The sequence below is a fragment of the Mytilus californianus genome, unplaced genomic scaffold, assembly GCF_021869535.1.
Source record: "Mytilus californianus isolate M0D057914Y unplaced genomic scaffold, xbMytCali1.0.p SCAF_7, whole genome shotgun sequence".
In the NCBI taxonomy this organism is placed as follows: domain Eukaryota; kingdom Metazoa; phylum Mollusca; class Bivalvia; order Mytilida; family Mytilidae; genus Mytilus; species Mytilus californianus.
In genome coordinates, this window is record NW_026262723.1 from 80,583,611 (window position 1) to 80,599,059 (window position 15,449).

Below are 15,449 nucleotides of genomic sequence, written 5' to 3' on the forward strand. Positions count from 1 at the left end.
ACTAATCAAAAATGATCCTTAAACTATCAAAAACTTGGCAATTACAATGGCTATTTCACAATTACATCATATGTACACCTGTCATGGTATCATAGCTCCGTTCATGTATGTGTAATTTAAGGTTCTGACACATTTTATAATACTAGTAGCTTCTTTCTGAACATTATTGACGACATTGTTAAAACTGCACGAACATATCACAAAACCGCAAATTTAGTGGTTAAAAAATAAACGATAATGACAAAAAAATAATTAAAAACTAAAAACAAAACAAAATTCTGTTGGAAGTAGCATATATTTACATGTATAAATTGTCTAGTGCTTTTATTACAGCGGTATGCTTGTTTTATACACAGACCATATTCTGATCATATTCTATGCTAAGATATTGACAAGTCAGAAGTAAATATGTTAAAAGTCGTTTTAAATCAATTCATTTCACAGCTGAGGCAAATGTTCCTTCCCATTGTTGAATGGAGGTTAAATAAATGTGAACAATAAAAAAGATGTATATTTCTTAGGCATGGAGCTAGGCATTTCTGAAGTATCTTTGATAGCATTTTTTTCCTATCAAAAATGTATGCTGGTATATATGTAACTCTAGGTGTTTACCTAAAATGTTATGTATATGTAAAAGTTTAAGATTTTTTTTTTAATATTTGCCAAAAAAAAAACATTATCCGGAAAACCATATAATGGCGTTTTGTCCTTTAATTCTGTTTTTATGATTTTCTAACCTACCTTCTAATTGATACGTTAATCCAAACAGTGCAAGTGTGTAATGCAAACATGCAAAATTCGGCTTTGGTGTATCATGTTAAAACAATACCCATAAATTATGATAATTTTCAATAATTTTAGATAAGATTATGCAAGGAAATGTGTTATTGTTTTCTATTTATCTAGCAAAATTGTATCTTTTTTTACACAAAGATGTCGATAAATAAATTTGATACCCTGCATTTATCATGCATTTCAATAGCATATTGTCAAATTGTTAAAAGATCTCCTCCTTAACAGGGAATCCGTTAGTATTGAAAGTCCCTGTCCTAAATTATTGAATTTGTCATTCTGCATTGACAATATTCAATTTATCTTGGTGTAAGTAATACGCACTCATTCGGGCTAACGCCCTTAATGTGTATCTAATACATATTATTTTCTCCCTCGTTTCACCCCTCCGATAATAAAGTTTTTTCTTAACTAGATATCGTAGAAAAACCAAACACAGTATAGGGTTGTGCGTTCGCTACAAGATCGCCTTGAATTTAACATGTTCAACATAAATATATACAATCAGCCATGCAAAAAGGCATAACATTTGTGTCAACTAATTCTGCCTCTTTAAAGGTCAAATGAAAGTTAGTCATTTCACCCTACTATGGAATGAAATGAACGAGAGAACTTTTGACGTGGTAAAGTTATAATATAACTGTTCTTTATACTTAATATACTGAGTTTGTACTGCAAGCCGAAAAATCCACTTTGCTCTCTGGATGTCTCTTGGTTTTTGTTTTTGTTTTTGGTTTGTTTGCTATATTATTGACGTAAATAAAACCAACAACTCCTTTTATTCAGATATATAATTTGAGTTCTGTAAATTTCTAGACGTACGTAAGAATGAAAGACGAAAATGCAGGTTTCATAAATGGTCATCAAAGAGCGACACAATTAAAAACAAATAAAAATATAGTTATTACAGCTACAGTCATTTTTTTTTCTCTATTAAAACATATTTGATACTTTTTGCGCTATTGTCATATATCAAAAAAAATCTAACATTTCCATAAGCTTTCTGTGATTTCCCCGATTCACCATTATGATGTCATGCTACTTGCTATATGGATTCAGAAAACAAATTTACGAAATCTATGACCACACAATTGTAACTGTTCCTATCTTTATTAACAAAATTTAGCGTAAATATTTACAACTATAAAAATTAGTAACAGTGGTGGTCTATTCTGCCCGGAAAACAATGCGGACTAAATCTGTGTACAGTGCACGTGGCGGATCCAGTCTTTTTAAATGGGGGTTCCCAACCAAGGATAAAGGGAGGGGATCCAACCGTATGTCCTTATTAACAATAGGGGGTCCAAAATCCGCCCCCCCCCATCCGCCACTGTGTGTACCACTGACATTAAATTTTACAAATATGCAAATCGATACTTGTTCTGTTAGGACATTTTACAATTTTGTATAATAGAAGTAGGTGAATTAAACAGCAGACATATTGGTTTTCTTGGTTTATATAGAGGAATTGTCTACCCCCGATCAATAATCTCATTAAATTGTACAGATGTGCATACGTATTAGTCTAATATAATCTTTCATCTTATCAAATTTGAATCTCATGATTTTTGTAAAAAGGCGGAATTAAATTTCCAAAGTGATATTCAAACTTATTATTCAAAGACAAACTGACAACGCCATGGCAAAATAAAAAAAAGTCAAAATGACAAACTGTACAGATATGCTAACTTAGAATATATAGAACATACTTTATGACTTCATAACCATAGAAAGACAACGAAAGATCATATCATAAACAAAATTGTATTGAAAGGTCAATGATGAGAAAATTTTAACATTTGTTATACCTAGTACTTCATAATCTTTTTCTGAAAAGTTTTGTCGTCCTGAATATGCATGAAATGTTTGCCCAACAATCAATTAATCTTTTGCTCGAAAAAATTAATTAAACAATATAAGCCACAATTGTATCCATCACTTGGTGTCTGTTTAGGGGCCAGCTGAAGCACGCCTCCGGGTGCGGGATTTTCTCGCTGTGTTGAAGACCAATTGGTGGCCTTCGGCTGTTTTCTGCTCTGTGGTCGGGTTGATGTCACTTTGACACATGCATTCCCCATTTCCATTCTCAATTTTGAATAGTATAAAAAGTTGTTTTATTTAAAAGAGACTTTGAATAATAACTTTAAAACACAGTTATGTTATAATTGAACGAGTTCATAAAAACTAGAAATAAAGGACTATATATATACTGGAGTAAAACCAAAAGTTTGTTCCGACACTAGACTTGTAGGCAACGGCTCAGATGTACTTATTTATACTGGATAACCTATATGTGTGGTCATAAAAAATTACAGACTAATTTCCTCTATGTAAACACAAGGAGATGTGGTATATTAAGAATTGCTTATGAATTTACAACTATCCGTAAAGTTCAAATGAGGTGGACGAAAGCCACCAGAGACAACCGTACGGCCTTCTAAAAACCATTCCGTTAAGTTGGCTAAAAACGGTCCCAACATGAAAAATATGAAATAATCAAACTCTGAGAAAACTAACGGATTTTACTCAGATCCATCCATCTTGACACCTCAAACATTCAAACACTATATAATTTTAAACCTAACTGACTCGCTATTTTATAATAAACAATAATTATGAACTTTTTAAAATAAGTTATCCATGGGGAATACTTAAAAAATCATCTTATTCACGATGTAAAAATGAATATTTAAAACTTTTCCGTTATATGTTACCTGTGAAATGGCGCCAATGTAGTTTTATTTTTTTGGCGCAAATGAAAGATTGATTTTTTTTTCAAAATTGGCGCAAATGCAATGCACCCCCTCTTTGGAATCATTTAAAAAGGTAAAATTCATGCATATCGGTACACAGGTAACACTTATCTATAAATAGCCAAATCTCCTGAAGATTTGTAAACACACACGTGATTATTTCATGTTACGTACATTTTATACGTGAAAACATAAGAAAACTTTTAGGAAAATGCCTTTTTCTTAGGTTATATTTATTTATACTCAGTAAGATTTGATTTGATTTGATTTTTGGTGTTTTAACGCCACTTTGAAGCACCGCTTTTGGGCTATTTCGTGGCGGCCAGTTTTTATTGGTGGAGGAAGCCGGAGCGCCGGGAGAAAACCACCGACCTTCGATAGGAAAACTGACAATCCTAGTCAATTAAGATTGGAGTCGAGTGCACCCGCACGAGCGGGGTTCGAACTCACAACCTCAGTGTTGACTGGCTAGTGATTACAGTAGTAACTACTTAGACCACTCGGCCACCGAGGCCCCCTACTCAGTAAGATAATCTAAAGGCAACACAAACATTTTAAAACGGAGATATCAAATAATTTCTGTTCGATTAATATTAATTTACACAAGAATTTTTATCTCAGGGGGCGGGGGCGGCGGCGGCGGCACTTCGACCTTTCTATGGCAGAGGTGAGCAGCTGAGACATCCAATACCCCACCCTTTATATATATATATATATATATATATATATATATATATATATATATGAACAAGTCTAAATTGAAAACAACGTTCAAACCTATGATTGCGTTGGATAAAAACCGCAATTTTTATACGTGTGCATGCAAAACAAATTTCTTGGTAGAGGGGTCTAAATACAGCACAAACAACATTTTCCAAAAGACCAAATGAGTGAAAAAGTATATTTTAACAAAACGCATTTGACTAGCAGGTCGAACAACTGATGTTCTTAAACCCTGCTGACTGCCATTGGCGATTGACAAATAAACGGATCACAAGATGTAACAATTAGATCTTATCATTAATTTATTACCAAACAGAAAACAATAAACTTGCGGAAAAGATGGTATACCGCAAACATGAGGTGCAAACATTTGTACACCATATCCGGATTTCGACAATTAATGTCTCTTCAGTGATGTTAGGAATCGAAACGGTATTTGGAAGGCCATATAATTTACCTCAATTTAGGATAGACTCTTGAATTTTGAAAGAGTCAAAATAGGATGAACGGATCATATAAGTCCGAAGGCAAATATAATACAAGCCCAAACGAAAAAATATAAACAAGTCTAAATTGAAAACAACGTTCAAACCCATGATTGCGTTGGATAAAAACCGCAATTTTTATACGTGTGCATGCAAAACAAATTTCTTGGTAGAGGGGTCTAAATACAGCACAAACAACATTTTCCAAAAGACCAAATGAGTGAAAAAGTATATTATAACAAAACGCATTTGACTATATATATTGAATGATAAAAGAACATACATGCAGTTACCCTAGCTATCATATATTTTTTACAATACGTATATATATACCTGCCGTGACATAGCTATCATTGTTACGTTATTTCATGGGGAGATACTAGTAAATAGATTTGACAAATATCTTAAACATTTACGAAAGTGATTTTAGAGACATATATACACAATCTCTGGTGATTTTAATTGCATCTGTAAAAATATATCGACATCTGATTAGTTTCAGATTCAATCATCAACCTTGTCTTATATTTCACCTAAATTTCTCGACCTCATGCAATTTCATGAAGCTTCAAACAGTGACCCATCCCAGCGACTCATCCATTCCACTCATTACATAATAAGTGCCCCCACACACACCCCAAGATCGTTTGGCTGAGTTGGATGTTGTCTAGATCTACCTAGCTAGCTCTTCCTAGCAAGATATAGCAGAGGTTGAAGAACAGAAGACTAAAAATATATCTAAAAGGGAATATAAGAAGAGCAAAAAACTACTCTCAGACGATGTATGCTAACATATTTTAAGCAATGTTTAATTTCTATGAATGATTTTAAAGGAGATGTGAAGTATACATAATTAATTTAGACAGCAACCCAATTAAGCAACAAACAAAACGTGACAATTTACTTCTAAAGTTCAATCTACGGTCTTCTTCAATGGACATGTCATTACAACATTTTAAAGTTTTTTATCCTCCCAAGTCTAACTATAATATATAGAATAGTTGTGAATATGTGAGCCAAAATTAGTTCCTGTGAAAAAAGTTCCAGTGGAACAAATATCACAGGAAATATATTCTGGGAGAACTTTTTTCACAGATAATTTCTATATGATTTGTTCCATCTCTATAAAATAAGTTCAACAATTTACCTGGTGAAATAAGTTCTGGGTTTGTGAAATTTGTTCCTTACCTAGTGAAATAAGTTCCAGGTTTGTGAGATTTGTTCCTTACCTGGTGAAATAAGTTCCTTGTCTGTGAAATATGTTCCACTGGTTATACAAGTTATCTTTTATACTGAGCATTGTTATCAGTGAGCTTAAAGTTATAATTCAAGTTCATTATAAAAACATGTATTATATTGATAATGTAATAACTAAAAGGTGTAAACATCCAATATGGATTCTGTGGAGTATAGCAAAATGTTTAATTACATTATGCATACAAAAATATCCAAATGACAATAATTTAATGAGGCAGATAAGCGAAGAATAAGAAAAATCCGTCAGAAATTTTTTATAGATCAATCATTTATTTATGAATATTGCAATTCAACATATGTTACTTCATATCAGAATTTGTAGATAAACTGTTATCACAGAAATATGTCTCATCCTTGTGTAATTTTGATTATGCAAATGTTGAAATTAAAATAGCAATACTTTAACATGTTTTATAAGTTATGCAAATATTCAAAGTCAATGAACCATGACTGAGGTACATGGCTAAACAATTTCCATGTAAATGAGATGTGCCAAAGCTAATACAACTGCATACCAAATACCATTGAATTATTATAAGTCGTTCCCTTTAAACAAAACTAAACACAAACATTAACTTATAAACTATGTAAAAGTTTCAAAGTCAATGAACCATGAAGAGGGGGTGAGGCTATATAATATCCATGGAAACGATATTTGCAAATGCCAATAAATTTGCATACCAAATATCGTTTACTTAACATTAGCAGTTCATCTTAAACTGATCTAATCACAAACTAATACATGTAAACTAAGCAAAAGTTTCTTAGTCGATAGACAATGACTGAGGGGGCGGGGCCAAATATTCTCCATGGTAATGAGATGTGCTAATGCTTATACAACTGAATACCAATTAACATTTGCCTACCCTAAATTGTTCCCCTTGAACTGACCTAATCACAAACTAATACATGTTAACTTAGCAAAATTCTCAAAGTCAATAGACCATGACTAAGGGAGCCAAATAATCTCCATGGAAATAAGATATGCCAATGCTTATACAACTGCATACCAAATATCATTGACCTACCACTAGTGGTTCCCCATAAACTGACCTAATCACAAACTAATACATGTAAAGTAAGCAAAAGTTTCAAAGTCAATAGACCATGACTGAGGGGACAGGGCCAAATAATCTCCATGGAAATGAGATGTGCCAATGCTAATACAACTGCATACCAAATATGATTGCCCTACCACTTGTGGTTCGCCATAAACTAGACCTAATCACAAACTAATACATTGTTGACGACGCCGCCGCCGCCGACGCCGGAAACAGCATACCTATGTCTCGCTTTTTGACTCCGTCAAGGCGAGACAAAAAATGAAATAGTGTGTTTTAAATATTTATCGCAGTTGTTAATAATAGTTGTGCATTTGTTTTTTAATCATATTATCTACGTACAATATATATGCTGACTTAATTTGAATTTCTCAAAGATTTACCTTATTTTGAACGTTGTCGTGTTGTTTAAAGACTTCAATGTTGAATATTAAACTTGTCAGGTACAACTATAGAATGTTTTGCTTGATATAAAGTTAATGCATCATGTTAATCTATAACACCCGGAACTTATTTAACATTTAGTAAAAAAATTAGTTCCGGAACAAATTTTACAGTGCTGGAACATATTTTCTTAAAATATATATTCCGGGTAAAAATTTTCTGTGATATAAATTCCGGTGGAACATATTTCCTATGAAATAAGTTCCAGCGGAACAAATGTCACGCCGGAACATTTTTTTTGTTACAAAAAATAATCTTAATAGCAAAAAATAATTCAGATATTACTTGGAACTATGAGCAGGATCAGGAACAAACTTCTAATGTTTGTTTTGAGGTTTATTGACTATTTATACTAGACATGCTAAATGAGAGAAAGAGAAAGAAAAGAAAATTATAAATTTAAAAGACGAAAATACTGTTGGCACTTTAAAAGATTATTCTTAATTGTATGTTTTCTACAAGAATTGTAAAAACAAGTATAAACATACATATACTATGATCATAAAACAAAAAGACATTTATATGTCAACATACGAACGGTCTCCCACAAAAGATTATGTCAATCCAGTATGTCAAGCTTTTATGGGTAAGTATGATAAGGGCCTTATTCGTCACCCAACATTAAATGGTATAGTAAATAAATATGAAGATATGTACAAGTAAAACAATAACAAAAGATACAGTATCAAGCTGTATGCTTGATTAAGTTTTGGTCAAATTTGTTGATTCTCTTATGTTGATGGCCTCATAGTGAACTTAAAGTAGCTTTGCAGAACTTATCACCTTCTTTATAACCAACGACGTCTATTATGATTTGAAAAAAAATGGCGGCGAAACTACTTTGTTTTCAGGCGCTTACAATAGGTCTTATATAACAAATTACCCGTCTCACGACTCTGAGTATTTTTCATCAAAAAATAAAATCAAGAAGTCCAATAAAACCAAATAATCTGAAAAAAGAAACATTTAATTGTTAAGGATACTCATTATTCAAATATAGAAAAAGAGGCGTGGGGCATTCCACATTGCAGTCCAACTACAATGAATAGACAAAATCTTCATCGACAACAAAAATAACCATACATATATGTGAAGCTTTACATTTTAAGGATCATTTTTGAAAAGATGTGAGATACCGTTAGAAATATATTAATTGTGTTCTTATATGTTTAAATTTTACTACGTTTCACTCTCTATCAGGCATGGGGCGAATTACATTGCAATGTAATGCATTATATTACAATTACTTTGACCAAACCTTGCATTATATTACAATTACAATTACATGCATTTATCAAAGTAATGCATTATATTACAATTACTTTTGCAAAGTAATGCCTTGAATTACACATTACATTTGAAAATTTTATTAGTGAATAGAAAAATTAAACATTTTGAAAAACAACTACATTTCACTAAAGATTATAGCATATGCAGTAACTGTTCCATGAATTGAATATAAGTATACATGTAAAAAGTCTATTTAATTTGACTTTTACAATTTTTATTTATTTTAACTTAATGTTGACTTTACTTTTATAAAAATATTTTTTGTTGTTTTTCTTTAAATTTTAAACGAAATATTTAATTACTGTGAATTACTTCCCTAATTATAAAATAAACATAGACCTTAATTAAAATTAACATATTCTTAATTAATCAAGAAATCTTAAATTTGGTTTAGTTAAAACTCCAACAATATGTTAAAGATGTAGTATGTGAAAAAAGTAATGACATGTAATGCCATGTAATGCATGAAATTACACAACTTTTTGCTAAAGTAATGCATTATATTACAATTACATGTAATGCACAAATTGCTGCATTACACATTACATGCAATTACTTGGAAAAATGTAATGCATTACCATGCATTACAATTACAAATTTGCATTACCCCATGCCTGCTCTCTACACTTTTCGATGCCTATTATGAACGAAAAACTTTCAGGTGGAAGCGGCCATACTTTTCTAACACAAATAAACAAGCAAACAACCAAAGAAAAAGCCAACGAACAACTCCGATATCTGTTTGAAAAAAAATAATCGATAAAAAGACATTACCCCCAATTTCCAGTTTTAATACTTTCCCCCCAAAAAAAATGGTAAATCTAAAAAAAGGTATAAGCCTTTTATAATTTTTGTTATCTACTACAATTTACATACAATTTTGAACGAATTGAACTACAAAGAGAAAACATTTTCCACTTTCATCAGCTATGAGACGGCTAGCTTTTTAGAAAAGCTATTACTTGTTCAGTTTATAAGAATTCATAATTGAAAGTGTTATTTGCATGAGTATAGATCAATTGCTTTTCTTTCACCCAAGCCATGCATATACTCAGAGGACAAAAAGGATAAAAAAACTTGAACACAAGTACAGTATAAGTAAACTTTTTGAAAATAAAATAGTTCCCTACTTTACCATCTTACTATTTTATGACGTATTAGGACCTAAATTAAATAAATTTTTTTGCAAAGTTTTAAAATATCTAGTTACCTTTAAAGAATAATGATAAGATCCGAAATAAGGTAACTTTAAACTGTGAAGGAAAACATGTATATATGATGAATCGTTCTAAACCCCAACCCTTTTACATAAGTCTTATAAAATAACCTTCTCATTATAAATTCTGATGTACGTATAGCACCTTTAACTAACAATTATAAGAAAGTTTAATTTAAGACCACTTAAATTCTAAATTCTTATTTGTAAATATATCCAGTTCTTACTTAACTTATTCTTACACTTCAGCACATTATGAATATTATTTTTAAAATTTTATGATGAAAATCCTATGAATTAGTTATAATATTAATTATTTAGTAATTATTATTGCCTAAATTCAGTCATCTGTACATAATTAAATGTTTCCTTATGTTCTAAGGTGTATATAGTTGCTACAATTATACCCTATGGGTAATGCTCCACAATTAATGGAGGAATATACAAGAAACTGAACTGAACTGAACTGATTAATCGTAGCATGGAAGTACTATATTCAATATAGTACTTCCATGGTCTTAATATCCATCCAATGCATAGTAATATTTCTTTTTCATCACTTTTTTTATTCTTAAATATAAGCGTTGTCTATTTCTATCTGACAAGCACACACAAGGACTTTTTCATTAGTATAGAAAGTCCCTGGCCAACAATAGCAACAACGTCCTTTTGATGATCAATTCATTATAAAAAAAACTACTAAACTCTCTAAACTAAACTATGTGGACAGTGGGTCATCGCACACAGGTTTGTTTAACAAGACAGCTGATTGGATAAATGTGATAGATTGTCACGCCTACATTAAACTGTTGTCCAATCAAATGCCAGCAGAAACCTGTCAATAAAAAGGTTATTGCAAGCGTGGATAAGTTAGAGATTTGATTGTGTATTCGATATTTGAACAAAAAGTTAGATAATCACTATTCGTTTAGAATTAAATTGCGAAGAAAGTGTTCGTGTAACAACCCTCCCCTTTTCCCGTTTTCGCCTTCTAATTTTTACACTTTCTTTTTTAACAGAAAAGTATTAAATATGAGCGTACTGCAAGTTTCTGAATTTTACAAGCATTCTATATAGCGACTTGTGATTTCGGGGAACGTCATATTTTCAAGATTTCACAGACCTCTGAAAAAGTTAGAACATACAAGTTTCATCTACCATTTGCAGAAAAAACAATACCAAATTATATTTGTAAATTGGAAGAGATTAAGAATTATAGTTTAATATCCGTACTAAAAATCGTCTGAAATATAACAAAACATATTTCTCTCTGCCTGAATGCAATCGAAAGCAAATTTTCATTTTATTCTTCATCTATTTGCAAAAGACGAAGAATTCTCCTTAAAACTGTAAATTATTAAACAGGCATACTAACTTTAAAGGATAAAATACAAGTTTGTACTACCATCCAAGGAAATAAGTGTTCCATAAAGTAACTAATCCTTAATTCACAACCGTCAAAACTCAGGACTCATTTTTGATATTTACCTGAGAGATCATAAAGGACATACATCTACCAAGAACTTATTATAACCAAAATGGCAAAAATGAAACAATATCTATTTTTTTTTTGGTAGACGAGTAGCAAATTGAATAAGGAAATGTTATTGAAAGAGAATTAAGATATATGATAATTTTTCCAAGCAAAGTGGCAAAAACATGCATATATAGAGTTACGTAGGTGCAAAACAAAACTATATATTAATAGTCAATTTCGACTATTTAATAAAGGATTATAGGTCGAACACGACACACGATTCTTGATTTCCAATGTACATGATTTAAAACCGTGTTTTTTCTTCTACAGATTGCATTTTGAAGAACACATGCTTGGCCATGATCGTTGAATGTTCAGCGTACAATATTACATAATATTCAGGATGATTTCAACGAAAAGCAAACGAAAAAGATTTATTTTTTTAAATCCGAGCATTCCTTAAATTCAACATTTAAAACCGTTTTGTTTTACGCAAAACATATAAAATTGAGAATGACTGATGTACTTTTTATTCTCTCTAACAATTAGGATTGGTAGTCCCGACAGCTTTCTCTCCATTAGTAAGGGAGGTCCTATTCTTAACAGTAAGCGAACACTGAAAAGTCACAGGACAAAAAGTCACAGGACAGGAAGTGACAATTGTTTAAGTATGTAAGAGAAATATCTTGAAAAATTACTTTGTATTACATATATTCTTTTTACAGTTTATGAAATTGTTCATTAGCCTTGGTAAATGAAGATTTATTAAATTTTAATCATGCAAATGATATAATATTTCTTAGCACCATGAAGCTGTTTAGGTACCAATCCACTTTGATAGTTTGTTTACTAAACAATTATTTGTTCATTTAATACATTTGTTTACAGAGTTGGTTTATATATACAATAGTTCAAGATACATACAAAATATATTTTTTTAAATAAGTAGTTTCTCTTTTTCAAAGAAAATAGTCTCAGAAACTGAATTGTGACCTTTCGTCTGTGACCTTTTGTCCACAAGCACGCATTATTTATGAGTAAAGTTGGAACAAAGGTCAATTTGGCTCTGATTCACAACAATTGTTCTCTTGTTAACATGACCTTTTTTGTCGACACGCGCTCGCCGTACCAGGCTAGAACAAACCAATGCATATCAATGTCACATGTGTCTTTTCCTCGACTGAATGTTATAACAATATTAATATTGGATACAATTGTAACGTAATGAATTGCATTTGATCCTAGTCCTAAGTTTAATTTTTGGTTGAATCAGTTGAACATCTAAGTGATCATCGATGTGTAATATTTGACACTGGACATTATTTTAGGAGCGATGCAATACAAATAATGTATTTCTATCAATCATTTACTTCAGTTAAAGACTTTTGAATGTAACAATATGGTACAAATCGATTTGATTTACTGAATTGCATATTTCTTTTTATCGAAATGAAAATATTATAAACTGCTCCCGGTTAATATAAATAAGAAGATGTGGTATGTGTGCCAAATAATCATCTCCATCCAAGTTACAAAGTATAAAACAATTATAGATTAAAAATACGGCATCAACACGGAGCTTTGGCTCACACCGAACAGCAAGCTATAAGGGTCCCCAAAATGACTAGTGTAAAACAATTCAAAATGGAAAAACAAAGGTATAATCTATAAGTACAGTCATTTCGCTATGTTATTCTATAGCTTTTTGGTCAATTTCGAAAAAGCAAGTAAGCATCTCACTGTTTTTTAAATGAGAAGTAACGCTGGTGTTATAAAAAAAATCTGATACGAAACAGAAATATAAACCGTACACAAGATTTTATCAATCGTTGTTTGATATTTTTCTATATGATTTATTCTTGTATTAGTTCTTGCTAAAAAAAACTTGATGATGAAAAAAAAATCAAGAGAGGTATCGAAATCGGTCTTTATAGGTACCTAATGGTAAATATAAACTGTCAACTAAATTCTTAAAATATTCTTTATTCTTGTTGCATTTTTTTTGAAAAAATAATGTTTTATTTTTCAATGTAATAATTTTACCCGGTAAATCCTTATATAAGATAAAACATGGAACTTTATTCATTTTACGTCCATAGATAAAACATCATAAGCGTTGCATGGGTAATTATTTAGATAGTTTATGACAACCCGTTTCGGTTGACTGCTTAGATAATCCGTTTATTGAAATGTAAATAACTTTCACCAAGCAACTGTCATCTATATAATATTTAAAAATTTAAAGTAAATTAGATACTTAGAATATATTTTTCTTGACAAATTTTATATGGATCAGAACTATTATTTTACATTAGAAACAAAAAATGTTTAAGAAAATTTCAGAACATCTTTGGGATATATTACTTATCATTATATCTTTACGGGCGGAATGAATAAATACAGGACTACTTTATGTCAGAAAGCACGACTGCAAAGTTTTAATGACTAACACATTTCCCGGTTAAGACAATTAATCTTTTCTTATATAACCAATTAAATGTTAAAAATTCTATCGGGAAAAAATGAATTGTACGTTTGCAAACGTTATTTAATGAAATAGATATACAGTATTACATTAAAAGACCACAAAAGAATATCCTCCTAGCTATGCCGATTTTATTCATAAAGTGGAGTAACCCCTGATAAACACAGATAAAGTGTCGCTCGTTTTATTTAAAATATTTAAAATCTTAACACGACTGAACACGATCTTACAGCAACTAAACAGATTTTTTACCTTTGGTCTTATTTTATCTGAACGTGATCTAATCAAGTCTTATTTGAACGCTAGAAGAATCTGTCTTGTTTATCTTGACCCGACTGATCTGACTGAACACGATATATCGGAACAGAGTCTGAAAGTCTAAACCGGTCTTAACGTTTTTCCCTAGCAGTAAATCAAGGCGATTAAGACTTGATCAGACCAAAATGACCGTTTCAGACTTAAATCTTGCTACTAGTGGTAATGTTATCAACAGAGATGAACATATATTTGACCCCATCTTATTTTTAATGTTCATTAGACAATAGAAACAACAGAGTCAACAGAATACTACTTCCTTTGTCAGAATTCTTATGACAAGTATATAAATAGACATCATCATAAAACTCATCCTTTACACCTGTCGAGTCATTTCCTCAAACTTAGACATCACTTGGGAACTTTCAGGAAATAGACATTCCTATTAGAATTATATTACTAAACCAGTGCATACATTTCTATCAGAGCCTGTATGATTGTTCAGTGCATTATAACGTTGCAGGTTCTTTATTTTATCATGATGGAAATCATTTTTGGGGGATATTCTAATATGTATAAGAGAGAAAGGATTAGACATTCATCCCCTATTTGAAATTTTCCTAAACCAGTAAACACATTTCTATCAGAAAATCATTTTTGGAGGATTTTGTAATCTGTTAGAGAGCAGACACTAGATGTTCATCCTAGACACTCCTATCTTCGACTCTCGTCCGTGCACCCACGTGCCCAACTGTCGGTAGCACATTTCTGTTGGATTTTTTCCTCAGCAACACGCCAAGCCTGTTATACTATCAACTGTCGTTGGGTACCTCATATATTTTTATTAGAATGGTTCTGCTCTTTTACAGTACCCACAGTTCAAACATGTAGTATTTTACTTTATGTTAGGTGAAATTTTATTGAACTACTGTATACTAAGATTTTAGTAATGGCTACCTTAACAACGAAGGACATCTATAATGTATAAAATATGTATCTGATTCTGCAACGTGTTTGAATTAATATGCATCGGTTATTTATTAATTTATGACTTAATACATTCAATTCTGTCACAGTTTTTCAGGCGCACAAACCATTTTGAAATATCATCGCAAGAAATAACGAATGTTAAAAAGATGTATTTCAGCGAAACGTATTTCAGCTACATGATTTCTTTTGTCTTTGTGGCGAATTGGGGAGACATTTCACTC

At 31.3% G+C, this 15,449-nt stretch overlaps 2 protein-coding genes across 6 annotated transcripts in view; one reads left to right on the plus strand and one right to left on the minus strand.

Moving 5' to 3' along the window:
* Positions 1–6,106, minus strand: part of LOC127707855 (stearoyl-CoA desaturase 5-like) — a 51,358-nt gene extending 45,252 nt beyond the window's left edge. Inside the window, exon 1 of one of the 2 annotated variants that reach the window (XR_007985048.1) lies at positions 5,983–6,106. The gene's annotated coding sequence lies outside the window, so the exon portion shown is untranslated. The remainder of the gene's footprint in view (positions 1–5,982) is intronic. The other variant, XM_052212609.1, reaches the window with a different exon arrangement.
* Positions 1–15,449, plus strand: part of LOC127707851 (spermine oxidase-like) — a 73,589-nt gene that overhangs the window by 37,024 nt on the left and 21,116 nt on the right. The window lies entirely within an intron of this gene.